Here is a 26,957-nt window from a genome sequence, read left to right as displayed (position 1 = left end):
GAGCCAATAGGAATCCTTAATACAAATCCTTCAACCAACAGAGGGAACTAACACAAAGCCCCTTCGTTTGTCCTGTTGGAGACTTCTGATTGGCTAACAGGCATTGTTGGCGTTTGTGGAAGCTCTAGTTTAACTCTTCCCTATATTATTAGGCCATTTCCTTCTCGTAACATCTAGCGGTAACTACTCCAAACCGTGTCTATCTAGCAGAGGAAAGGGTTCGTAGTTTGGGTGTTCTTGGATCGTGTTATTAATCTTGAGGTTGTTGTTAGAAGTACGAATGAACGAAATTTGCTCAGTTTGGGAAGATGCGACTGCTTAAGGCTTGAATGTAGCCTAGTGGTGTTTATATTTAAACTGGTTAACGTGAGTTTGTTGACTGGATTTGAAAGTGCATCGCCCGTGTGGATATACTAAAATGCTGTATCACATATGAAGGTCCGATAAAGCTCAGCATTTGTGATGGAATTGGGACCGCAAATGAGGAATAAAACCAGTGTGCGTTTTACGGGACGTAATACAAAAGACCAGGAACTGCTTACCGCAATTTATCGTAGGAGTGACATTTTAAGAGATTTTCGCTCATTGCTTAATCACATTGTCCTGTTTGACTATGAAAGGCAATTTTGCAGTGACAGTATATCCCCAGTTTTGCCCAACTGGTTATAACCTTATTTATCCACGAGGATCTGGGTGGGTGGGGAAGCAAAGCTCGTAGGTATCTCAGAAGTCATCATCTTCCTCGGTCCTGGTTGTTTCGATGGCCGGTCTTTAGGCCGTAAAATCCAAAACAACGTAAGACATTGTTTGTGGTATTTACCGTTGTTAATGGTATTTACCGTCATTATTTTATTTTGCGTATATCCACAAGGGGCTGGTACTAAATACGGCGCCAATTTTGGACGTAAACGTGCGTACGGCCGAAACGACTCTAGCTCCCCATCTTAGTTTTAACCCGCGTAGTAACGAGACAGGAACTGGAGGCCTTACGGGGTGACTGGATTCTAATTTCCAGAGCACAGCTTAGCTTTCAGCAGTCATTTTTATCGTGTTTGAAGGGATTTTTGCTCGCCAATTTTAGTACTTATAAACTGGACTTTTTCGTCCTGGTATTTAGCTGTCCACGTCGTAATCGTTCACGCATACTTGTGCAAATTGCTTTTCAAAATAAGTCTTTTTTGGTACTGCCCAGTACAGTTCCTGGCTCTTAGTGCTTTTTTCGCCAAACTACGTAAGTTGTTTAAATATTAATGTATGGGAGTTATCTTTGTCGTGATTTTCAGGTTTTTAGTTTTTTTTTTTATTAAACTATTAAGTTCAGGTACTCTAATTATTAAGAATTCTTGATGTGGTTATTGGATTTTGGTTGTATTTTGCAAACTGTTACCCGGTTAGTTTTCAGTGAAAGTTTTGATGGTTAGTGCATGGTAACAAAATGTGGGAACACTGTATTGGCAAAGCTTTAGTGTATTAGTAAGAATGTAGAGCTCAGTGTAATTAAGTCTCAGGAACGCCAACTATAAACACAGTAGCCTATGACTGAAAAGTGTAATTTTCTTATTTGTATAGTACCTTATAAGTAATCCTAGGATTTTATTACTGTATAAGACTTTGTAATCCATGGCGTAATTACATAAGTTATTTCTTAAGGGACATAGTCTAGGCTATTTAGTCAAGTTGAAAATTAACCATTGTTTATTTTAGGATTTAACATTTGCGAATATTAAGGGAATAGCGAGGTTACGTCAGTCATTGCTGGATTAGGTAGGTGATTGTACGTTAGTCTCAGTATAGTTTGGGTTGGCAGGCTTTCGTGAAGTAAACAGTGCTCCAAGAATGGGGGAATTTTTTCGAAGGCTGTGTAGAGCTCATTCTGAATGACTGGAACATTTTATAACGAATAAAAATAACATTTTGACCCGGATTAGCTGTATAAAATATCAATAGGACCACCTCGAATAGAACCATAAACTACACCTGAGGGCATAATAAAACATGTATTTTTGTACAACTTTAATGTTATGACTTATATTTTAGTTCGAAAATGAAAAATTTTAAGCACTGTATACAGTCCAAGCAGATTGAGTTACGAAATGAAAGTTAATTTGATAAACGCTAATTCTTAGGTAAGTGGGACTTGGAACTGACGAGACTTCACTTTAAATCGGCTTCGGTGCTCACAAGTTCACTGATACTTTATATAGTACATCTATTGTGAAAAATAAGGGTTTGCAGACTCCATGTAACCCCATTTGAAGCGTAGGCAGGTAAACCTCAACTGATGTGCAGTATTTCAAACTGTTTTCACAAAAAATTTATTGAAACAGGTTTCCAAAAATTTTGAAAGTTTTAACAAATGCAAGGATCTCTTAACCGGGAGTGGTAAAGTTAGCTGAATTACCAAACACTGAATTTCCTATAGTGGTTGATTTAAATTGTTCGTGTTGGTTTGCTAAAGTCTGTGCTGAATTTTTCATACGAATGATTCATGATCGCGACGCCAAGGTCTAGAGCACCTTGCGTGACGCTTTTGTGGGAAGGGCTCTTTACAGCTACTGGAACGGGAAGGCAGGCACACTGCGTTGAACGAAGCGGTCCAGTTATATCTAGGTTTACTTGTTTCGCCATTGTTCGCACTGCGATAAAGCAGCACGCATTTAAGACACAAGTTACATTACGAAGATGAAACGAATGCAGTGATATTTTTTTTTAAGTTTGTGTACCGTAGTGCACCACAATAATGACTGCTTTTTAACAATTATTTTGGGTAATTCTAAGGCGGCTGTCCGCTGTGAGCTAGAGTCTAGACTATGGCAATTGACGTTTTCCTATGTTATTTTACTTGCTTTACAAGAATTTGAAGTAATATTTTGTCGGCCAGCTGTAACTAAACTGTAATTGATCTTTGAAGACTACACTACCGAAAATGTAGATCTAAGCCGGCATTCCGCGGCGAGCCCACCAACCCCCTCCATAGCTAATACGGCAAATTTATAACCAGTAAACACCCCTAAAGATACCAACCTAACGTACCGTAGGGGTGTTTACTGGTTACAATTTTGCCGTATTAGCTATGGAGGGGGTGGAGGGCTCGCAGCGGAATGCCGGCTTTGACCTACCCCGCGTTAGGTAATTCAAGTCGTGTAGTCTTCAAAGGTCAATTACAGTTTAGTTACAGCCGGCCGACAAAATATTACTTTAAATTCTTGTAAAGCAAATCAAATAACATTGAAAAACGTCAATTGCCTTAGTCTAGCTCACCGCGGACAGCCGGCTTAGAATTACCGAAATTTCGTATCCTTAGATTCCCCACTACATATACTGTACATAGCCCAGATTGAAATAGTGTACATTAATAATTTAGCTTTTAAGCTGCTCAGATTATTTTACCATCCAAGAACTCCTTAATTTTGTATTCACTGCGTGTGAATTTTTATTTGGTGGTATCTGGAATTTAGTTTTGTATTGCCACATTAGTGGAATTTTTTTTAACTTGGTCAGTAATTTTGCATTATAATGGATTTACAATCACTTTGGCAACCGATAGAAAATTACGGTTGCTAATTGATAGTGAATTTTCACATTTTAATTTGACTACACAATGATACATCATGAATGCTGTTAACTGTTAAGTGCTTTTATTTATTGAACATTTCAGTTGGGGGAAAATCAATAGAAAAACTGAATTACACGGCACCGAGACGATTCAGTACACCTTTGAATCATCTGAGGAAACTTTAGGAACTGAAATGAGTATTACCGCTTAGCTTTAAAGCAGTGTAAATACTAACGATGTGCCTTGGCAGAAAGACTCGTCGAGGTCAGAAATGGGGGCTCAACACAAACCAAAAAGTTCGGAAAGTGAAAATAACCAAATACCAACCACTTAATGATGGTTTTCTTAGCTACCCACGTAGGTAGCACGTTTAGTACGACCGATTTCAGGTGTGTATAATGGATGCCACTTAATTTCGTAGCGTCCTCATAAATGCTTAATTTTATGATAACATGAGCTGTCCAGTAGCTCAGTAAGGTTTTTCTTGCAGAACCTGTTGTAACCAGGAAGAGATTTTTTGTTTTCACTTAAATGCATATCTTGTTGGTATGGCACAGCTGTAGCCACTGGCAATGTATGGCAAGCACGCCGGTAGCCGGGAAGAGGGGTGTGGGTGGTGGTGTGGGGACGGGGAGTGGCAGTAGTAGCCCATAATCCAAAAGCCGACGAACCTTGCTTTTTAGTGAAGATTTTTGGTAAGGACTAAGGAATGAAATTTCAAGTTGTGCTCGTACTTACCATACTGTCGCTGAAATTGTCCGTCAGGTAATTTCGAAGAGTCATAAATTTACCGTAGTTTATTTCAGGTTTTGCTGCAATCATTTTAACTAAATGTATTTACCCTTCTGAGGTTTTAATTACCAGTACACTTACTGTGCTGTCCTATTACTTTGACACTTACGGAATTTGACTCAAATATTTTCTCAATTCAGAATTACATTGCCATGTTAGAATGAGTTAGCTAAGGCAGTTGAGCTCTTATTCCATAGAGTTTTGTATGTTGCTCGACCTATATAACTAGGATGATATAAATACCTCCCCCCAACACTTGAAACCTTCCCTATAAAATTTTTTTCAATGTATTTCGAAGCTTTGTCTCTAGGAATTTTACTCGAAAGTCTTAAGTCTTATAGCCTTTTCGAGACTGTTGCAGATCTTTAAAGGCCCATGTTATTGTATTTCATGAACCCTTTATTCTTTCTCCGGTTGCGTTCCGCTGTTAGTTTCTTTAATATGCAGGAAAAGCGAGATTTTAGTACAGGAATAGTAGCCCTAAGAAACACCCGTGCTTGGGATTTTTGTGAGGCGTTGCTCATTTAACTTCTTGTGATTTTGTTGCCAGGTTACAGTTTTCACGAAACTGCAACTATAGGTTAGCTTTGTGACTGACAACCAGTTATTCAAAATTTTTGGAGAGGAATAGAACGAAGGGAGGAAGTACCTTTTCGGGATGGAATGATAGATTGCCTAGCGTTGCTTCAAAATTCATGGCCTGAGAAAGCCAACACGTTACGTAACATCACCGAAAATTTCTAGTAATTGTGCAAAGTAGTGATTGGAGGTAAGGCCACAACCAGTGTGGAGCTCCCGACACTGATCTGTAAAATGGGATCACAGGTGTTTGACGTTTGTACCTACGCACTCTTGATTTCTGTAAAACCAAGCAAGAACTGGCAGTTTTCCACTTCTGTTGAAGTTTTCCAATTTAGCAGTTATTTCGTTTTTGTAGCTAAGCCATTTTGTTATTTGATGTCATTCACCTTTGAATTCCTTTTAGGTCATTCTTAGAATAGTTAAATAACTAGACTTTTTTTATATATATGTTAGTCAACCTCCAAACCTTCACATGTCGAAAAAAGAATTTGTATTGCAGTTTTTCTGAAAGTAACTTTGTCTAGAATTTGGCATTGGCATTTGATCATACAGTACTGGGTTTTAGCTATCAGTTTGTTTGGTGGCTTCACTTGTATTTTAATTATAATTGATTTTTTTTACTTTAAATTTCTTATGCTATAGCAATAATTCTGCATTCTTTCAACTGTGCTTTGATCTGTATAAAGAGGTATTTACTAAATACTGTTGCAGAGATTGAATTGCGAGGCGTAATAAAGAACCACCATATGTTTCACCCGTACTTTAGTGTAACTTATTTTGAAGTTTAAAGATGGTTTAGGAGTCTGTAGAGTCAGAGATAGGCTTCCTAACGAATAATTTCTTTTATTGGATATAAAGTGCAGTTATGTAAAGTGATTTGCTGGAGTGAGTTGATGCTCTGCAAACCACGATAGAAGCTTTCAGGTAAAAGGTAGTCTAGTTTTTGGACATCAAAAGCATCACATCCAACATGGTATGCTGGACTTATTCTTGTAAATGTAATAAGGAGTTAGTTGAAAGGAAGAGGTAATTATCTAGAAACCTTTAGCTCTCCTTTTGCGTTGAATAATCATTACCCATTACATATTTAACGAAGTTTTTATTTGAAGAGGGGTCAGAATAATAACATAGGTCTTAGTTTTTGACACAGTACTTAAGTGGTATGCTGGGTACCCAGAACCTGTATTTTAGTTGCATGTGTGTTCCTAGTTACAAAAACGGTTGTGTTTTAGCAGCTTAAAAGTAATCTTGCAGATGATATAGTTTTAGGCAAATTAAACCAAAGCCTTATATGTAACAGTATTCATCAGCTCAAAATGGAATCTGTTGTTGAAACATGGTAACTAGCAGTTAACTGCTGGTTAGATGGTTGAGCTTGGGAATACTCTTCACTCACTCACAGACGCCAAGGACTTCCTTTGGCCACTGCCTAGTGAAGAGGGCTCTATTGTGCCCTTGCTATATTACTTGCTGAAAACTTAGGGTATCTGGTTAAATGGCCTTTTGTTTTAGCACTTCAAATAAGTGAAGAAAAAAATAGGCACTGCAAGGACTAGAGTGCAGGTGTGGGAGCACTTCTAATTGATCCACATGGTCATTGCTCTTCTTACAGGTGTTGGGTTGGTAGTACACACTCCTGCAAGATGTGTTGAGCATTTCCATTGCAGTGGGAGAAGTATGGTCAGAAGGCTATATAACATATGCTGGCTCCTTGTTGGGGGGGGTGGGGGTGGTTTCAATCCATCTAGTTTTCTTGGCTCTTGCTATGCCTTTCTCTGCGTGGGCAGGTTTGCCATGTGTTGAGCTGTCAGTCATAAATGCTGGGCTAGTGGAATGTGCTGGCAGACATGCTCAGCTGCTGGGGTCAGGTAGAGTAAATAGTGTTTCCTCTACACCCTTATATTGCAGAGAAGTTGGTTTAGGCCATCCCTTCCCCTTGAGGCAGGTATTTGCTCTTCATTGGTAGTTATCCATGCTTATTAAAAACAGAAATGTTTTCTCCTTGGAAACTTCATCATCCAGAATGGGCTGTGACTCTTGTTCTCTGCCTCTTGTTTACTGTATAAGCCCCTGGGGTGGGAGACCTTGGTTTGGGATCTCAAGCTCAAGACTGGCCTTATACTAGCTTTAGCCTCGGGAAGTGTACAGTATTGGGAGTTGAACGGTTTATTCCATCTAGTCTGGCACTCAAAGGGCTGGGATCTCTTGTTCATTCCTGAGTTTTTGATGAAACCTATTAGTAGCAGTGTCCAGGGCTGTTAATTATGGCTGAGAAGTGATGCAGCAATAGGACAGGTCACGGTATGGGTCAGCATATGCACTTTCTGGCTCCTGACTGATCGTTCCTGGTCACCCACTCTCTCCCAGAGAGGACGTACCTTCACTCACTCTTCCTTACTCTAAAGAACTGTGAACGATGGAGACTACATTACCCAAGATATGACTTATCGACCTCTAGGGTTGTTACAACAGGTCCTGGAACATTTTTGTGATTGGTCTGGGGGCTGGCGAGGGGTTGGTTGTATGCCTGTGGAGCACTGACCTGCTCTTCTCATAGGTAAGGGTTGCTGGCCCTGGAATTGACTGGATAGTTTTGACTAGAATTTTATTACTGGGAGACTGTCATAGTTTTGTAAGTACACAATCACTTAATTTTTAGTGTGTGGCCCTTTTTTGATGGATAAGGAACAATAAATATGCCTCAAATTCCATCCATACACGAAACAGGCTTTGGCTTTGTGATCTGTTTACTGCAAACCACTGTAGGATGTTTACTATGTATTTCACTATCCAGTGGTATATAAATTCATTTGTGCACTTTTTGCTTTCTTGTTCTCTTTAGTTGAAATGTCTGCATGGATATCTTGGCTATTAAGGTTTCGGTATTTCAGTCAAGACTTACGAGCTATTCTATAACACCTAGATATATGCAGTCCCATTAACTGTTTGAGATATTTGTCCCTTTCAGAACCTCGGTAAACAATCAAATTGTGTAGCTTTCAGTGGCAAGATTCAGATTTGAAAATTGGGTTAAATGTAAATTGAAGCAATTGCTAATGGTTGACTGAAGTAGTGCATGAGGTTGAAGAGCAGAGCGTAATAATAAAAACTTGTATGGTACGTATGTTAAATTACTTGAAATTTAAAAGGTGATACAGTTAAAATTGAATGTAAGTAAATTGCTGTTTTTCTTGGCTGAATACAGGTGAAAGTCAAGTGTGAATCGGTAGTTAATGTCTCGATAATTTCTACCAAAGACAATTGAACAGCTTTAAAATGTTTAGGTTTAATTCTCTGCAATTTTGCATGTGCTGCCAAACATGAATCTGGAAGCATGATTGAACTAATTTGTTAGTGGGATAACTAAACTTGTAAAAGAGCTTGTGGTGCATGAACAGTATTTAATTTCAGATATTGATGTAAATGTTCTTTTAGCTTTAAAGTTGCATAGTGAGCTTAATTCTTGTGTGAGTGAAAATTACTGAATCTGATGTTAACCGTGTCAGTATGTACTTTTACAAAATTTAATCAGTGAATTTTAATAATAAGCGCAGGAATAATAAAACATAATGTATGAATTTCAGATATAGCACCATGAAGTTCGTAGCACTGCAATGGACCATGTAAATTGGATGGATTTACAGTAAAAATTAAGCACAGAATTGGGGATGGATCTTTGTAAACTTCGCTTCCTTTCCTATGAAAGGAATTACATGTAGAGCTGTTGATGACTCGCCGAATAATGGTATGAAATGGATTATGAAACCTTAATAGGGTGAGGCAGAAATTTATCTGCAGCCTATTGGCAGCCAGTGGTCTACTTTCCTCTTTAAAAAAAAGGTAAGATTTGAATATTTTTAGTTAACATTATTGCCATAGTCTCCTACACTGTGATGCAAAGGGCTTCAGTGAAATTCTGTTACTAACTTCACAAATCTTATCCCTGTATGTAGTTCTGAGTCTTCCAACTCTAATGGTGCTCACAGGAACCACCCAACTTGCATTTTTACATTTTTACACTATTCTGCAAAATAGTGCTACTACTGTAACTGAGTGGGAAGATAACTGGTTCAGATTATCTGGTTCTTAAACTGGCGGTTCACTTCACCTGAAGCTGAAGAAAGGACATCCCTCCTACTTTGAACAATATCAAGGTGGATCAGGAAGCTGATTCTTTTGGGAGATGGTACTTCCTTCCCTAGGATGAGGAACTAACTTGCTTGTCAGAGGTTGAGGGAACTGGAATTATTTCAGTTTTACTGCATCACTTAATTATCCTGTCTATGAGTTTCTTCACATATCCCATTCTTGAGTGCTCTGCATGGGCTTAAACGAATCTTCCTGTTTAATCTGGCATGATTCACAATTATCTCTAGGAGTGTGTTCCTAATAGTTTAAACTGTACAAGTAATGTATGAAACAATCACCATGTTTTGGGAAACTTGTACCACAAAGCTTAGGTCTTGTATATTGCCTGAGATGGTTGAAACATTTAAAGGAGGTCGAATATTGATTCTTTTTCAGTTTCAATGAAATTTTGGTTACAATCTTTGAATACCTAGTTATTTTACATTCCAGCAAATAGGGTATAAACCTCAAGAATTTCCTCCTGAAAATTCAAATCAGTCCTGGTGGAAGGTGACACCACTGGTATAGCTGAAACTGTAGTGAGGCTTGATCCCTTTGATCTAACTTTTCCGGGTAAACCACCTTTTGGATGTCACATCATGGCTGCTTGTTCCAATGGTTCAATATGTAAAGCATTACTTATGCCCCATGTCTGATGTTTCAAGTACTTCCAGAGTAATGTTACCCCCACTTCATTTGAACTGTTGCTATGAACCATTTTTTATGGGCTTGGTGTTCATGCTACTGAGTTTTTACTCATATTTTTTTTTATTTACCTTTAGGTTAGAAGGACCTGTTTTTACTGAAGATTAAGAAATATCCTCCCTGGAATTTTACATTCAGAGAAGGCAATAAAGCTTTAATCTGAAAAGGTTATCCACGCCTGCCAGGACTGGAAGTGTTTGCCAGTTTTACCCGAATATTCTCAAGGTCAAATTTGCTCGTCTTCATTTCAGTTCTCATAACTAATGGAAGAGAATCAATGAATAAATATTCCTCATGCCCAGTATTTGGTCATATAAATGGTTCTAAGAGTTGCAGCAGATTCTAAAGTAGACAAGTTGTCTTGAGGCAGATCTCAGGTCATCAACATTAGGATTTTCCATCTCCAAGCTAGAGTTGTCATCATCCTCTGACACTTCAGTATTCTTTAGAAGCCTCCCAAGCTTCATATGTACAGGCATCCCAAGCAGTGAAGCTCCAGATTTAGGGACCCTTCCATGAAAGAGCTTGTGGACTGCTGTATTTTGTGTGGCAGAGGTACATCAGTTGAATATGGAATGTGAAATGGTGAGTAATAAAACACGACATACCCTTGCCACATTTCCTTCTCCATTGCCTTCATCAACAAGACTAGGCAAATCACAAGATGAATGTACATCTTAAAATTACTTTGCCATCAAAAATTTCTCCCAGTTGAGACATGGAAAAAAAACCACCAAAAAGTTATGACAGTCCCTGAAAGGTAAGCCCCCTCTCTCGAGCTTTCTACTCTATCTGGTCAGCCAACTTGAAAGATTTGTCTTTATAATGGCTTCCTTCGATATTTTGTAAAGGATTTCATGCTTATACAGGAGAGTTTAGTCCTATTGAGACAAATCCTGGTATAATATTTTTGCAAGAAACTAAAATAGGCCTGGGATTTTTAATTCTGGGTTTGAGGTTTTCTGTTGCTGCTCCTACCAATGAATGTCCTCATGGAGGAGCTGCTGCTATTGAGTGATTTCTTTGAATATTCTGATACTCCTTACTACAAATTTACAGGTGGTTGTACTCAGAAGAATTTTAGACAAGCAGATTACTGTTCCATTTGCATTCCTCTTCTATCTACTTTTTCTAAGGTTAACATTAAATCAATTGCCATAACCATACATGCTTCTGGGAGATTTTAATGCTTACAGTCCGCTGTGGGAAGGTGATTTTTTAGATAATGGAGAGGAAAATTGATAAAGGACATTGTTAATAGTTAAGAGGGAGGGGAAAATTTTCAGAGTAAATTGTTAATGTGGTTCTTAATGATGGTATGACAACTTATTGATTTGAGCATATGCTCCTCAAATTGTAGCTTCAGATTTTAAGTAGTGATCACTTTCCTGTCCATCTGAAATTAGAAGGAATTGGAAGCAGACTGGGTAGAATATAAGTAAGGTGTAAAATTAGAAAAGCCTTTTAATTCCACTTGAAAGCATATGATTATTTTTCCAAGTTTCAACAAGTGCAGAAGGTGTTATACCAAGCAGCAGTGGAAAACTGTTGTCCCTTGGTGGGATGAGAAATGTTCTTTTCTCAGAAAAGTTTCTGGAAGTTATGAAACAAGAATCTAGGCACAGCTGCTAATATATTAACAAGTTATGTAAAAATGGCATATATTTTCGTACTACACAAAGTAATACATCTATTATGACATCAAATTGATAGATTCAAGAAATCCAAGAGAAGTTTAGAAATAGAAAATCTTTCAGGGAAACTGTCTCCTCCTAAAACCCCTTCTTTAAAGGTAAGAGATTCATTAAGTCCCAAAGATGTAGCTGAATAGGCCAGCACTTTTCCAGTATTTACAGCCCAAATAATTACTGACTTTCGAAGAATTAAGACCTCCCAGATTCCTGGAGCTTTAATCTAGTGTTAATAATGGTGCTTGTGATACCAACTTTCTCCAGGAGCTACAAGATGTGGTCTTTCATCAGCAGATGATACTTCTGGTGACGATGCCATCTTGTATGTAAATGCTTACGGTTAACTGAAGAGGCAAAAAATACCCCTTAAAGATTGTTAACATCATTTTAGAGACTAGTTTTATCCAAGGGGTGGAAAATTGGTATAGCAATTCAAATTAAAAAAATAGGGTAAATTTACAGGCCCATAGCTTTAGCTGTATATGCATGCAGGCTGAAAGAGATGATCATTAACTCTTAGTCTGGCATTGAGAAACACTCACAATGTATCTCCTTTCCAGTTTGGTTTGTGCAAAAACAGATCTACTCTTGACCCACTGCTGAGACTTTCTAATTAAATTTAGCAGGATTTTAACCGACAATTGATGTTTTTTTTTTATTTAGTGTATGATACAGCACAGTATCATGGAATTAAGCAGCTAAATAAATTAGGCATAGAAGAACATATGCGGTTCATTAGTTCTTTAAAAGACTGGTTTATAAGAGTAAGGTTAGGAAATACTGTACTTTGTTGTCCCCATCCAGACTAGAAGTGCATGTTCCACAGGAGTGTGGTAAACGTAACATGCTTTGCTGTTGTGATTGATAGTGTCAATGAAATTTCAAATCCTGTGCAGGCCTCACTTTTTGCTGATCTAGTTGTTTATTGCACTGCATATTATGCTGGATCGGCATGCAGGTATTTATAAAACCCATAGTTTCTCTCTAGATGGACAGACCTAAATGGTTACAAGCCCTCCACCAATAAGATGGTTGCTGCTAAGTGTAGATGATGTAAAATTCTAAGGATTTTTATTCCAAACTCATTTGGTCTAAACATAATGATCGTGTTCTAAGTCAAGAAATCACTCACTTTTGAAAGTGATCTCTGGCTGATGTGCCATGTAAATTGAAGTTGAGGATGTAAGCTTTATTCATCAGCATACAAAAGTAACTCCAAGAACTTGTCTGCAACATGGGTTTGTGTATCTGTTCTGCAGCTCTTCCAAAATCTGTCCAGAGTTTGTAGACACATGCCAACTTTCACTTGATTTACGACAAGTGGAGGAAGGCATCCGAGAATTACAAGAGATGCTGATAATTCATCAAATAAGGTTGTAAACTTTATGCTAGCAGTTTCAAACCAAGATCTGTTCCATTTCAAATCCAGCAAAATGAATCTGTAAATGATCATGTAAGCCAAGTGTCAATATTCATGAGTCATCCTTTGAAATTTTCACCTTGGCTCATACCAGCTAAATTTTGTGAGAAAAATATAATAAAGAACACCCCTGGTGAAATAATTATCACTGTTTTCAGAACGTGAGGAAACTCCTGATAAATACTCTGAAATTGATACTGATGGCTTGAAATTAAGTGGAGGAGTTGGTTTGATTGTTGTCATAGATTTTTGTGATGTTGCAAAGCTACCACCTCCTACCTCAGTATACGTATACAGCTGAATTATCTGCTGTTGTTAAAACACTGGAAATAGCATGCCACTCAGTTAAAAAGTCACGCCTTATACTCAGATTGGAATGACTTAATAGTTCATCCCATGGTTTGGTACAAAAGGCTCAGGTGTGGCTTATCTGTATTTCATTTAGGTGTACTGAACGACTGTGGTTTTGTTGGATTCCTGATGATGTTGGGATCAGAGAAGCAAAGAATGCCTCTACCTAAGGGGAAATTGATGTGAATGCAGTACCCTACGTGGATAGGAAGTTCTCTATTTTAACAATATGCTCAGTAAGTGGCAGGAGCGGTGGTCATCTCCCCTTGTTAATAATGATTTAAATTCTATATTAGACCTCGGGTAGGATTTTGGCAATCTTCCTATCAAAGCAACAGGAAGACTGAAATTCTTTCAATAAGGCTGAAGATTTATCATTGCTGTTTTTCTTGGCAGGCACAGTGCTCTAGAGTGCATTTACTGTGTTAGTTCATTGACAGTGGGCACATTTGGTTTACTGCACTGTGTTAATGATAGGTGAATGTACCATCTGGACAGTAAAATCATCACTGAAATTATAGGGAACAACATTGTTTGCCTAGTAATTTTTTATAGGTTTTGTTTTTATGGAAAGTTTTGGCTTTTATATAAAGATCTGATAATTTTGTGTGTCCTTTTTAATATTAATTAAATTTCTGATTTTTACCTTTTAAAACATTGATAATCTTTAGAATTTTTATTTTCAAATTCATCATATCTTTTTCATTTTCTCTCATTCTCATTTCATCTTTAGTCTTTATAAATAGGGAGACTTACTTAGCAGCTTCATATGACCAGAACTACAGGCCACTTCTAAGTTGTGCCTCTCCATTTATATGGCAGAATCCATGGAGGATTCAATGGTTAAATACACTAGGATACCCAGTTTTTTTTAACACGCAGTCCCTTGCTGACTTAAGGCCGATGACCCCTGCCCTTGCTTACTGGTTTTCAAGCAGGGTCATCTGACATGCATGCAAGGTTGAAGCCAAAGACAAAAGCACCGAGTGCCTTAACAGGCTTAACTCTGTACATGATCCTGCCACCACTGTTTTCTGGTGCTCCTAAGCTAGGTTAGAATTTTAGATTAGATCTAACACATTCCTAGAGGGGTCAACTTGCAAGATATCTGGTGCTTGTACCCTGAATTAAGGGCCCTACCTACCTACCAAGTACTACTACTCGGGGCAGCTAGATGTGGTGCTTGTTAAGGTGGGGTTGTAGCTCCCTGAAGGTACAGTATATACTGTATTTGCCCCACTTAATTTGTGTGTACAATATTCTGAATTTGTGCATAGACTGGTGTGATTATCTAAATTGTACAAATTGCTTATGACTTTCCAAGTTAGTTTTGAAATGGGTTGTTTGACGTATACTTGAGAGTTGATTTTAAATCAAAAACTCTAAACTACCTGATGTTTAGCTTATGTATAATATATGGAGTAAAATGTACATTTTTTCATGTTTAGACATTTTTTAGCATTATAGGTAATATTAAATGGTAATTTGTATATGGCAGATTGGTTAGGGATTTTAGGGATGTATGGGCGAGGCTACACACTATATAGCTACAGTACTTTGATTCACAATGATTGGCAGTAAATTGTAAAAACTACCTGGCTTCATATAGAGAGCTCAGTTTTCTTAATGGTTGATTAGCAAATTTAACAATTTTCTAAAAATTGACAATCTTTAACTGGTATCTTGCAGCTGGTAACTGCAAAAAGATTGATATGCGCAGTTTTGCTTGGGATTAATTTTTGATATACTGTATTATACAGTATATAAAATATTTAAAGGGGGTTACTTTATTCTAATCTGCAGTGAAGGTATATGCAAATATGGTACCTTCAACCGCTTGGCAGTGTACTGCATTTTGTTGATTCTAAAACACGTTTTAGAACAAAATAGTGTAAACCTGGTCATTAAATGGTATATTATTCAGGAGAGAGAATTGTAGGTTTAGGACAGGAATATTAAATGTAGGTAATTGTGACAGTCAGCTGTTGTAATCTTTGTATGTAGTACTGTATATGGTATACAGTATTGAGACGGAACAGCTGAAACTGTAATCAGTAACCTGAGGTACTAATTTTAAGTTATTTACAGGTTTGAGTGCACTGGAACTTGAAGCTATCAAGTTAATGAACTGAAGAAACAGAAGCAATCTAGGTTATGCAGTCATCCCTTGAAGCTGGGTACAAATTCATAGTTAGGAATATGGGAATACTGCCATGGATGAGAAGACCACTACATTGCTTTTACATAAGTTTTCCAGGTATACAGCACTCTTAATATCTATTGCTAGTTCTAGAAGTTGTTGTTACAGACTGTGGTCAAGAACTACCTAGACAGGCTAGTTTGACACGGTAAAGTGTGTTGTTGGGCTTACTGTTGGATTTGCATATCGTTCATGCTGTTTAGGTTTATTTTATAGAGACAAAAGTGTCTTGTGATGTTTACTGCATCCCCAATTTTAATTGTAAGAATTTTTGAAACTTAAGGCCTAAATCCCAAAAGAATGCAATATGTCCCTAGTAGTAGAGAAGGTTAATAAAATACCATAAAAATTATTTGGTTCTATCATAGTTTACTTTTTTCTACCTCATGTGAGGACTCTGCATGGGTCTTTTTTCATTATGAATAGTTGGCCAAATTTCAGGTGCTAGCTAGGTTAGTAATTACTTTGCATTGAAACAAGCAACTTGAGGTACAAAATTAATAGATTACAGTTAATAAGATTATCTGTTTTAGATGAGAAAAGGACCTTGACTGTATGATTTTACTGAATATTTTGCCAGAAGCTTTTAGTGGAACAAACTGCGGAAGTTTGAAGTGCTATGTTTAAATTGATGCCCAGTCACAATGTTTCCATTCTTGAAGGTTGGTTATTTAGTGAGAACTATAAAAGTAAATTGTGGCATGCATAACAAGATATGCAATAGCTGGCATGTGATGATTTAAAGTTTGTAAACTGTGAAGTTGACGATTACTAACCTGCTGGCATCTACGTTAATTGCAATATGTGGCATGAAATTTTCATGGTAGTTTTTGCTCAAGTGTTAGTTGATAGGATCTGAAATTATTTGCTCATGCTAATTGTCATAGATAAATGTTATCTATACAGTTCGTTTACCTTACCTTATGTATAAACTTAATTGAAGGTAACTTCCATATTTGGCTTTTGGAAAGTTTTGCTGAAATGTTGTATGTAAATATTTATTACAGTAACTTAATGATGGTAATCATTATAGTGGAGATATAAATTTAGTGATGTGTAGGGAAGTCAGTGGAGTGTGGTTAAATATAGGAAGACTATAAAGAATACAAAGTGTACATGGAAACATTTGGAATCATGTGCTTCACTGTAAGATTTATTTATTTTAAAACTTTCATTTCAAAACTAAATTTAATACTGGAGTTAACTCATTACAGTATTAAAGTTTCCTAACCTTTCCTGTAATCCATTTTTTTCAGATTTTAAGACTACTGGGTAAGGTCCTTAAAACTGTTCTTACAAATAATTTTGGCTTTCATTATATCATATTTAGCTGTAAACAAGGCTCTCATTCAAAACTCTTAAAAAATGCAGTGGTATAGTGTCACTTTGTCTATGAAGGGAATTTTCATGATATAGTAGTCATTTTAGAAAATTACTAGTTGGGAGATGAGCATCATTAGAATATCTCAAATGTGTAGAAGCATTCTGAGCGAAGTTCATTATCTTTGGGGGAACCTTAATTATTAAAGCTTAAATATTCTCAGGCTTTTCAAAGAACATATTGATTTGGGCTGGTGATCTTTTACTCTATATTTAGTTTGCATAGGTTTTTGTAATGCTCCAGCCAGTAGTTATTTCAAGTACTAATGTACTTACTTTTCATAAAGATGCGAGTAAGAAAGTTGAGGATAGTTCAGGAACGATTAAAGCTGGTAGACAGAAATGGAGAATCTGAAATCTTGGGGAGTTGAATGAATGTAGGTTGAATGATACTCCATTAACCTGGCTATAATGTTTGATATTGATAATGCCCTAATGTTTTGAAATGAATTTGAGGTGCAGAGTGCAGTATTCAGGAAGTGTACAAATTCAGTAATCTATCTTGACACTGAACCTTGAGGAACTTGTTTACGGAACAGACAATGTTTGTAATATAGAATTAAGGCATTGATTTGAATGAATAAAATGTTTACCAAGCATAGAATTCAGAACTTAGTTTAAAAGGTTTTTCTCTGGTTCTGTTTTGTACCTCGGATTAGAAATTTTAGGGAAGGTAGAGTGGAGGTTTGCCAATTTTTAGAAGAACAAATGTAGCATGGTCTAGCTGAAGTGAGTTGATTTATGTAGCTCTCACAGGGCATGTCATGGAATCTCTTGCAAGGGCAAATGCTGGAGGAGTTTGTTTCAAGAACATTTCTGATTTTGGGATTTAGGAATATGTGAGTGGTAATGTCAAGTTTGGAGTTGTAGAAAAGTTTTGTTTAGAGAGAGATTTGGTTTAGGAAGGTTTTGCCTTAGTGTGGTTGACTGTAAGCCTTGAATAGTTCCTGGGTCTTCGATGCTTACTAGAAATGCGGTTGCAGGTAAATGACACTGCTGGAGGTATGATGAACATAAGATGAGTATTTGCCCACACTTTTCAGCTTCATGCTCAGCACTTAAACTCCAAAGACACTCATCTTTTTCCTTTTGTTTGGATTTTTTTTATACCTTTATTAGCTGATTAATCTCCTGTCAGTGACCATTGCAAATTATAGGCTGTACCACTTTACATTTTTTAAGTAAAACAGTACTGGACCCTTAACATCTTCACCAAAATCCTACTTGAAATTCTAGTGTACTGTGACTTGTTTTTCTAATTTTCTCCTTGACAGTCAACACATGTATAACCCATCTGTACCATATACAGTTGCGGTAATGCTGTATGTCTAGCTTTTAGTGCTAATGTTTCTCATGTGAATATAATTCTTAGCCTTCATTGCTAGTTTTCAAGGTTGTTGGGGCCCGCTCATTAGTTCCTCGCTTAAGAAATAATAGAAAGTATAGCCTTCAGATCTGTAGATCTCAAACCTCGTCCCTGTATTTTCACTTGAAGTTAGCGTTCAGCTTAGTCGTTGAATATGGCTTCCATTATAATGACTGTCCTTTGCTAGAGTTCTTAAATGTACTGATTCTTAGAAATTCTTTCTATGAATGTTAGCCACATTTCTGATTTTTGGGGTCTTTACAATCTCATTTTCATAATTTCACCCTTTGTCTTTTCTCATCTCAGTCCCTTAAAGTGCACTGTATTGCTAGAAGCATTTGTGCAAGTACATTAAACTTCACAAGCAGTAAATTCCTTAAATACAGCAGTGTAATAGCCTAGAAACAAACATTTGAAAGGATGTAAATTATAGAGCTTGATAGGAGTAATTTTGTACATATTAAGACAGTTTTTCATTGGGGATCGCTATAGTCTATTTTTGCATATTTAGTACAGTAGTTTTGCTTTCATAGTTTAGATGTCCCAACATAATTTCCTTTGAAAGTTGTAATCTAAATCGGTAAAAGTGTAATGTTTGGTGCTTTTTCTTGGACAGTAGTAGCAATTAATTAGTATAGCAGGTAACTGAGTAATTTGAAAAGAATAAGAGAAGTAATGTGAACACGAATAAAAACTAGTACATAGTCTTGTTGACTGACTCGACTTCAGGCTTGAAAAAAGTCTATTACAATATTGGCTTGTGTGTGTGTTTTTATCTATTAGACAGTGGATGGTGTCAGACACATGCTTATTATGTTTGTGATTTTCAGCATATTAAATGTAATTAATTTTCTGTGCTCTTTCAATCAGTATCTTGAATAGTTGAGGACATAGCATCTTGGCTATAGTATTTTAATTTTACATAACCTTGATATTAAACTGGAAGTAAACTTGACAAAATACAGGAAAAGCTTATTTTCAAGTTATAAAAGTGAGGATGCCAGACTTTTCTTGGAGGACTTTTTAAGACATTTTTTTTCCTTGTAATTTTGGCTGTGAAAATTTTGAATTAACCAGTGTTCTAATAGTCAGTTACTTTTTTTACCATTTTGACATGCAAAACAAAACTTATCTTTTGCCCCCTTCATTCAAGTAATAACTGACACAAGTTTTTATTGTAGTTGGATTTCAAAGTAACGTGCATGTTTTTGAAGCAGGGATTATGTAGAAATACTTCAACACCTAAGTGAGCAGCACACTGTATTTATTGACACGTTTCATTAGCCCAGTTTTAGAGTACTATATTGTAATTCAGAAATTTTGTTAGAATATGGTGGGTATGGATTTTAGATTAAAATGGAAATAGACTCCTATTTGACGTAACCATGCCTCTTGCAGTTCATGCTATACAAATTGTACAGTACAAAATATTTAAAATTGTCCCATAAAAAGTATTGTATTTATAGCTGCAAAGATAATACCATAACTACATGTGTTATGCACCACAGGTCGCTAGATCTTTTACCTCAAAGCCTACTTTGTGTAGCACAGGTTGCCAGTTTCTCTTAAATGTTAGATTAAGTTTTACTTAAATTTTATATGAATCTATTGTGTGATTTTTCAGTTATTTGAAAGTATAGTCATATGCTGGTGGTAAATAAAAATGGTATGGTTTTTCACATATAGATAGAAGGCTGACCTTGATACTAAATAAAAAGGCCCTTGAATTTTGGTTAACCATATAGAAATGTTAACTCAATGTTTTAGTTGTCATGTTAAAACAATTGTAGTTAATGTGCAAATATTGCACAGTCAGTTGCAATTGATTGTGCAGTATTTGATAAAATTTTATTTTCTTAAGAATACATATTTAATAAAATTAAATTTACCCAACTATTTCACCAAAAAATCCTTAACATTTAGTAAGAGTCAAATTTTTAGTTCCCTCCATCAATTAACCATTGCAAGGAAATTAACATATAGATTCTCATTTCTTGAAAATTGAGCACTGATCACTGTTCAGCACCAACAACTTGCCGACAGGCTTCTAGATCTGAAACTAGTCGAAAGTTAAGAGCTGTCAACCTTTGGGTAATTAAAAGTATATACCAGTGTATACTGCATTACTTAGTATTCAGGATATTTTAAAATCCCAGGAAACTTCAGGAATGGAATTTTCAAAGTTAATCAAGGACTGTATGGTTGTGGAAGCTTCGAATTAGGCCACTACAAGAGTAAAATACGTGATAGCAATTTGGTTATGAAAATTATTTGAGGTAGTCATATGTTGAATTATTCAACTGACTGGTTCATCATGCAAATTTTAGACTAATTATTCATCATGTAAATTTAGACTAATGGTTCGTGTAAATTAAGACTTGGTTGCTTAAATTAGCTTTTGCCATGTCAATAATAAACATCAGCATTCCTCAGTATTGTTCGTGGTGCTGAAATTAATTCAGCTATTGAAGGTTTGGGGATAAATTCAGTTTCAGTACACATAAGCCATTTAGAAAGTTGCTGGTTTCATGCAAAGTTAGGAATTAAAATTTCAATTACAATTTTTCACCATTAGACACCAGATATGAATCATGTTTATGAGGATACAAACCTTCGTTTTTACATGAATATACAGTAATTCTGGCTTACTCAGAGATGATTGGGGTTTGGAAACTTTCAAATTGAGTGGTTTCCCTCATCTTGGGGATGGTGGGTAACTGCCTGCATACATTGTGTATAGGGGTTTGGAAACTCAAATTGAGTGGTTTCCCTCATCTTGGGGATGGTGGGTAACTGCCTGCATACATTGTGTATAGGGGTTTGGAAACTCAAATTGAGTGGTTTCCCTCATCTTGGGGATGGTGGGTAACTGCCTGCATATATTGTGTATAGGGGTTTGGGAACTTTCAAACTGAGTGGTTTCCCTTATCTTGGGGATGGTGGGTAATTGCCTGCATACATTGTGTATAGCTGTGTGTAGATGTACCACTTGCTGAGTATGGTTATGAGGTTGATCTTTCTAGTGCTATTGTGTCTAAATAGCCCATGCGGGGTCTTGAATGCTCGTGTTTTTAGCATGATGGTGCCTAAGCATTCTGCATCTCTTTGTAAGGGTGACTCAGTTGCCCAGGATATTGATAGTATGTTCAGTTTACAAAAGTGTCTGCCATTGACTCTGTGTTCACTGTGTTGAATTGCTTGGGGTATGCCTCTTGGTCTCCTTCCAGCCTCTAACCCCTTCACTGGCTATAGTTTGACAGTTCTCACTTTCTAGATTGGGCAGCATTCAAGAGGACCAGGGAGTGTTAGATGTAATCAGAGGTGGTGGGTTCGCCTATAGCAATATCAGTTCCACAATCTCCTTCCCTGGCGCTTGCTGCTTTGACATGGACAAGAACAAAGTTGGCTAAACTTTGATGCTTGAGTTGGGTATACTAGGTAAACCTTCATTTGCTTTCACAGCATTTGAAGAGGTGCACTTGTTGGTCTGCAGGTTAACCCATAGGCTACCTCAGGTTGGAGTGCTTGTGGTAAGAATGTATTTCTGCTTTGGAATAGGGTGTGATAAGAGTCTATAGCAGGACTTCTTTCAAAGCAACTTTATTGGACTTACAGCTGAATACAAAGTCTAAACTCTCACGGTGTCAGGGGCATCTTCTGACAAGGAAAAAGCAAATTTCAGGTTGCTGGTATCAGGATGGACATTTTTTCTTCTCGACCATCAAACCTCTTAACCTGTGATCTGACCTGGTCTTGAAGAGGGGAAATGAGGTCTTGAAGAGGGGAAATGAGGTTAGGAGTCTTTACAGTGGCAGGTATCTAATGACAGCACAACTCTTCAGAGGGACCTTTCTACTGAAGAGTAAGGTTCCAAGTGGTGAATTAGAGGACATATATCCTTGACTCCCTTATATCCTACATGTTCCTTTAAGGTACCTTCATGAACAGGAAAGGGCATGAGGGCAGTGTGTTTGGGGCTGGCTACACCTTTGAATTTTGTCAGACTTTGGAAGTTGGACAGTTGTCAGAGCAAGACTAGTCCCCCAGCCAACATCCTCCCTTTCATCCCTCTAGAGATAGCTTTAGATTGGGAAAAGGGAGAGAAGGGGCCACTGAAGAAGGTTGGCCTCTGTTCCTAACACCAAAATCGAAGGTTGCCTGTTACACAGTTGGGTAATGTTGCAGCAACAAGGTTGGAGTCTTGTATTATCCAAGTTCTTAGGGATGGATACAGACTTCCTTTCAAGGAAACTCCCCCCATCCCAACTCTATTTCCTTCACTTATACTTGCAGGAACCCGCTAGATGACTAGCTTAGATCATCCCCCCAAACATGGAAGTGTGAGGTACGTTGCAGCAACGGGCTAGAAGTTGCAAATAGCTGGTTCAGGTTTCTAAGTTCAGATTTTCCTGGTGGAGAGGATGCAGGGCACTAATTGACCTTTCATCACTGAATGGTTTTATGCAACCACGTGTCACTCAAGATGAAAACCTCCATGTTCTATGTCTTCCATAAGCAAAGGGACCGAAAGAGCTTTACATCTTGGTTCCAGTTCAAGACTTGAAAGTACATTCACTTTGCGTGCTGGAGATTGATGTATCAATTCAAGGTACAGTACAGTATTGTGCCTTGCTCTGATAACTGCCCTCTTATGTATTCACAAGAATGTTTACCTTCGTATCAGTTTGAGCTCGGCTGGGGACACATCTGTTGCAGTCTTTGATAGTTGCCTGGAAACGGAGACTGCAGAGTAGAAACTAATTGGGGAATGGGATCACTTTCTAGCATCTTGTTACAAACAGGTTCTTGGTTGGAGTCCAAACTGATCCCCAGGCAACAGAGTTACTAGTTCAAGGAGATATCGGGATATCTGGCTCATAGGGAACAATCAATTTGACAATGGCTAAGCCTTCTGGGGTACCTGTCCTCCCTAAAAAAAACTTGTTTGAAGGAGGGATGGTCATACTTGACTGGTTCTGACGCTCAAGGTCCCTGCGACAGAAAAAGTAAAAGGGGATCTTGTGTGGTGGCTGGAACCTCAGTACCTTTAAATACCTGTCCCCCAGAGAAGCTGTTGTTCGCTAAAGGTGGGATGTGAAGTAGCCTTGTATAGCTCCTCTGTCTCGGGGTGTGTGGGAACCAGGAGGGCAGAAGAGCTTATTGTAGTTTACTTATGCTATGTTTTGATTAATCTCGCTGGGGGGTTGATGTGATTTGTAGTAGTGCTGGTTTTCTAGGGAGGGCTCTGCCAAACTTTGGTACAGGTACCCATAAGAGCCAGTTTTCCCACTCCTACATGGCCACGAAATCGACGAGTGGTATATAAATAGCCATAAATTACATAAGGGTATTTATCTGTGTAAAGTATAGTTATGCACCAAAGTCTGTGATTAAAGAAAGAAACTCAACCACCCTGTGTTATCCTAGTGCTGAAGAGAAAACACACACTGCATGCCGTATTGGAACCTTATTTCTTGGCTTCAACCAGCCTTAGCTTTGCTAGAAATCTGTCCAATTGGAGACTAGGGTTTGTATAGCTTGGAATGTGCAAATCTTGTTTTAGTCCTTTTTGGCTACTTGGGCAGTTTTGTTCCTGGTTTTTTACTCTAAAGAAATGGAGGCATGATACACTTGAGCCACATTTTTTGGTAGGTGTAGAGATGATAATCATGATCTATTTACACATCTTGAATTCCAGTCTTTTATAAAAAAAAATTTGTTTTTCTACTCCCATAGTATTTTATTACATAGAGATCCTGGCTTTTTTTTTTTTTGCACAGCCATTGCATATGCCCTATTGCAGTTTTTCTTTTAAGATATTGAGTATTTATTAAAGTATTAACATAGTATTTATTACAGTATTAACCAGTTTTCATAAAACGTAAATATTTAATGGTCATTTTGCTTCCTAGCTTTGACTAATTTCCTTTTAAATTCACGCAGTTTTTAATTTTGTATTGCTCAATACGGCCTGTATCACAAAATTAGGTGTGCATACTGGTTTCCATACATTCTTCTCCACATTGTAAACACTGAGCTACGTCTCAGGAGTTGGTCTCATTGTTAGAATTATAATTTTGTCCATTCATTAGAATTTGTTTTGTGAAAATGTTTTGCATTTGAGGTTTAATGCCATGGATGCAGGTGGCTGAAGGCATTCCATTAAAAATATTGGAATGCCCGAGGTTTGAGATTTTACGAACTGGAGCCTGCAGTTCTATTGAAGTGATAATTCAGGAAGCTTTGTCCAGGAAGAGAGAGAACACTATCATGCCTTAAATTGGTTGGTGAAAAACTGTGTTCAGTAATGAGTATTTATTTACTGTAGTTTATTGACCAATTTCTGAAAATGGGGTTATCACAGTGGGGTTTTGTTATACAGTACACACGCATGATGGTTTCTCCATTTAGTAAAATTTTTTCCGCTATATGTAAGAAAAAAATAAAAAGCCACCACAAAGTTTCAATACATGTAGGATAAAAAAGTACAGTAATAATACAGAAATTGTTCAATGCTTGATGAAAACTGTAGTTCATAATTCAAACATGACTCAATTATTTGTTACCGAGTGATTTGATTCAAAAATTTTAAGTTTTATTAAACATAATCCACTCTGCACTGCACTTAATATGCTAAATTATTTTCTCTTTCCTTCCAGATGTGCTAAATTATTTTCTCTTTCCTTCCAGATGTGGTTAGTGTTCATTAAATTAACTGTACTTGCAGAAAACATGGAAATTCATGTTGGAAGAATCATCCCTCTGCCTTGACTCAGCAGTTTGTGCCACAATCTGTTGCTGTACGCCATCCTTGCTTCATATTTCCAATCTAATTAAATTCTCATTCACGAAAGCTTAAGGGCCTTCATAACCAACACTTACTTCGTACAGTGCATTGATTTCTCCTAAATTTGGTCACATCTTCCTTGACTTAGTTTCTAAATTTGTCTATAAAACTAGTTTCTACTAAACTTATTTCTTGTTCTTTCTACAGATATCTTTATCTTCCAAACAATCTGGAGATCAGCATAAACTCCTCTTCCATAGACTCCCAATATTTTCCTTTTATATTATTTCTCTTCCTTAACCTTTCTTTTCTACTGGACCAGTCCTCCTTCCTAGGATTCTTTTACTATTCCTTACCTTGCCCATTTCCAATCTATTAAACCATTTTCTATCTAAACTTTCATAAGACAACCAAGGGTCTTCACAACTGTTTTACCGATGTATTTTTCACACAAGTTCCTCCTATAACTTAATCATCTTTGCCTGCCAGTTCTTCCTTGGTCTACTGGAAAAAATTCATCCTTAACATCGTATTTCTTGCTTCCTTGTTTTTTTTACCCTCCAAACAACTTGTTGGGAAATATACACATTATTCTTCTTTCTCTTACTTAGCCTGCCATTGTTTCCTTCTTGGAATTCCTTAATCCACCAAACAACCTGTTGGGGGGGAAAAAGTTTTGATATGAATTTCATAATTTTTTACAAAAACTACCTAGAATTAGTTAGTATTTACTAAAAAATATTAACCTCCTTCCACCTAGAATGAGTGAGATGCTGATCATGATAGTGAAGATACTGTTTTTTCAGTTTATTAATTTGGAAGTACTGTTACATATAAAAATAAATGCGGATACAATATTTAATCACCCAGTTTATATGAAACCTAAATATGCGAGGTTAGAATATAAAAAAAATGCTGGTATCGCAATAATATTAATCACCCAGTTTAAATGAAACCTAAATCTATTATTGCAAGGTTAGAATATAAAATAAAATACATGCTGGTACTGTAATATTAATCATCTAGTTTCATTTTAAATGAAACTTCATTTATGTGAAGCATAAGTCTTCTAACCTTGCAATAAAACTCTCCCCAATCATATACACTGACCATTACTATATTACATATTCATATATTTACTCAGGTAATTTTTACACTTAAAAGCAGCTAACATGCTGCCAAGTTCTGTAATGAGGGAAAAAAAAAAAATCTACTTTTGTAAATTAAGTAGGCTTCAGTAGCCCCTTTCACACTGTAATGTCCTATCATCAATACCTGCCCAAATAAATGTATAAAACAAAGGGGCAAGTGCCAGATTACTTAGTCCATAAAATTGAGTAAATAAACTGCACAGAAGCACACACAAACTTCAAATTACTGAAATAATATACCATACACAGTAGGAAGAAAAAAATGTACTGGGGATACAGTAAATTAATGCTGCTAACATTCAAAAACTTGGTTGAATGTACACATTCACAAACTTGGTTGAATGTACACATTCACATTATCACTGGCAAAAATGGCAAAATCGAACAATCAGACAAGCATCTAGTTTCCCCATGAGAGAGAGAATACGGGATTTGGCTTAAAGGCCAAGTGCTGAGACCTATGAGGTCATTCAGTGCTGAAACAAAAACTGATAGTAAAAAGGTTTGAAAGGTGTAAACATGAGGTTTAAGGTTTGAAAGGTGTAAACAGGTTTAAAACTTCTGTTACAGTAAGAATCAATTGTTGGGAGATAGTGGAAAGTAAGATGGAAGAAAAAGAATATGAATGGAGGCACAGTAAAAGAAATGAAAGGGGTTGCAGCTTAGGGCCAAAGAGATACTACCACAAAGAGCTTCAAGTAATGCCTACAATGCACTACGTGAGGTGTGCTGATGGCACTCTACCCTCCAACAGGGACAGTTTTCCCTGGAAAAATCCCCAGAAGAATGAGACAAACTGTATGTATTTGTACATTTAACTGTTGTGACCCTCACTGGCAATTGCATGA

At 37.0% G+C, this 26,957-nt stretch overlaps 2 long non-coding RNA genes across 6 annotated transcripts in view; one reads left to right on the top strand and one right to left on the bottom strand.

Annotated features, from left to right (window-relative positions):
- Nucleotides 1-98: 98 nt before the first annotated feature.
- LOC136849706 (uncharacterized) lies at nucleotides 99-25,817 on the top strand. Of its 2 annotated transcripts, none has more exons than XR_010856392.1 (4): nucleotides 99-218; nucleotides 8,515-8,770; nucleotides 15,314-15,482; nucleotides 24,862-25,817. It is a non-coding gene; the product is annotated as an uncharacterized lncRNA (long non-coding RNA). The 2 variants fall into 2 exon arrangements; XR_010856393.1 differs by lacking the exon at nucleotides 99-218 and adding an exon at nucleotides 971-1,231.
- LOC136849705 (uncharacterized) overlaps nucleotides 24,472-26,957 on the bottom strand; it is a 626,170-nt gene continuing 623,684 nt past the window's right edge. For all 4 annotated transcript variants that reach the window (XR_010856389.1, XR_010856388.1, XR_010856390.1 and 1 more), the window contains one exon: nucleotides 24,472-25,614. This is a non-coding gene — a long non-coding RNA (uncharacterized lncRNA). The remainder of the gene's footprint in view (nucleotides 25,615-26,957) is intronic.

Source organism: Macrobrachium rosenbergii, chromosome 21 (genome assembly GCF_040412425.1).
Source record: "Macrobrachium rosenbergii isolate ZJJX-2024 chromosome 21, ASM4041242v1, whole genome shotgun sequence".
Lineage (NCBI taxonomy): Eukaryota > Metazoa > Arthropoda > Malacostraca > Decapoda > Palaemonidae > Macrobrachium > Macrobrachium rosenbergii.
The sequence above is the reverse complement of the archived record's forward strand: the minus strand, read 5'-3'. Positions and strand labels throughout refer to the sequence as shown.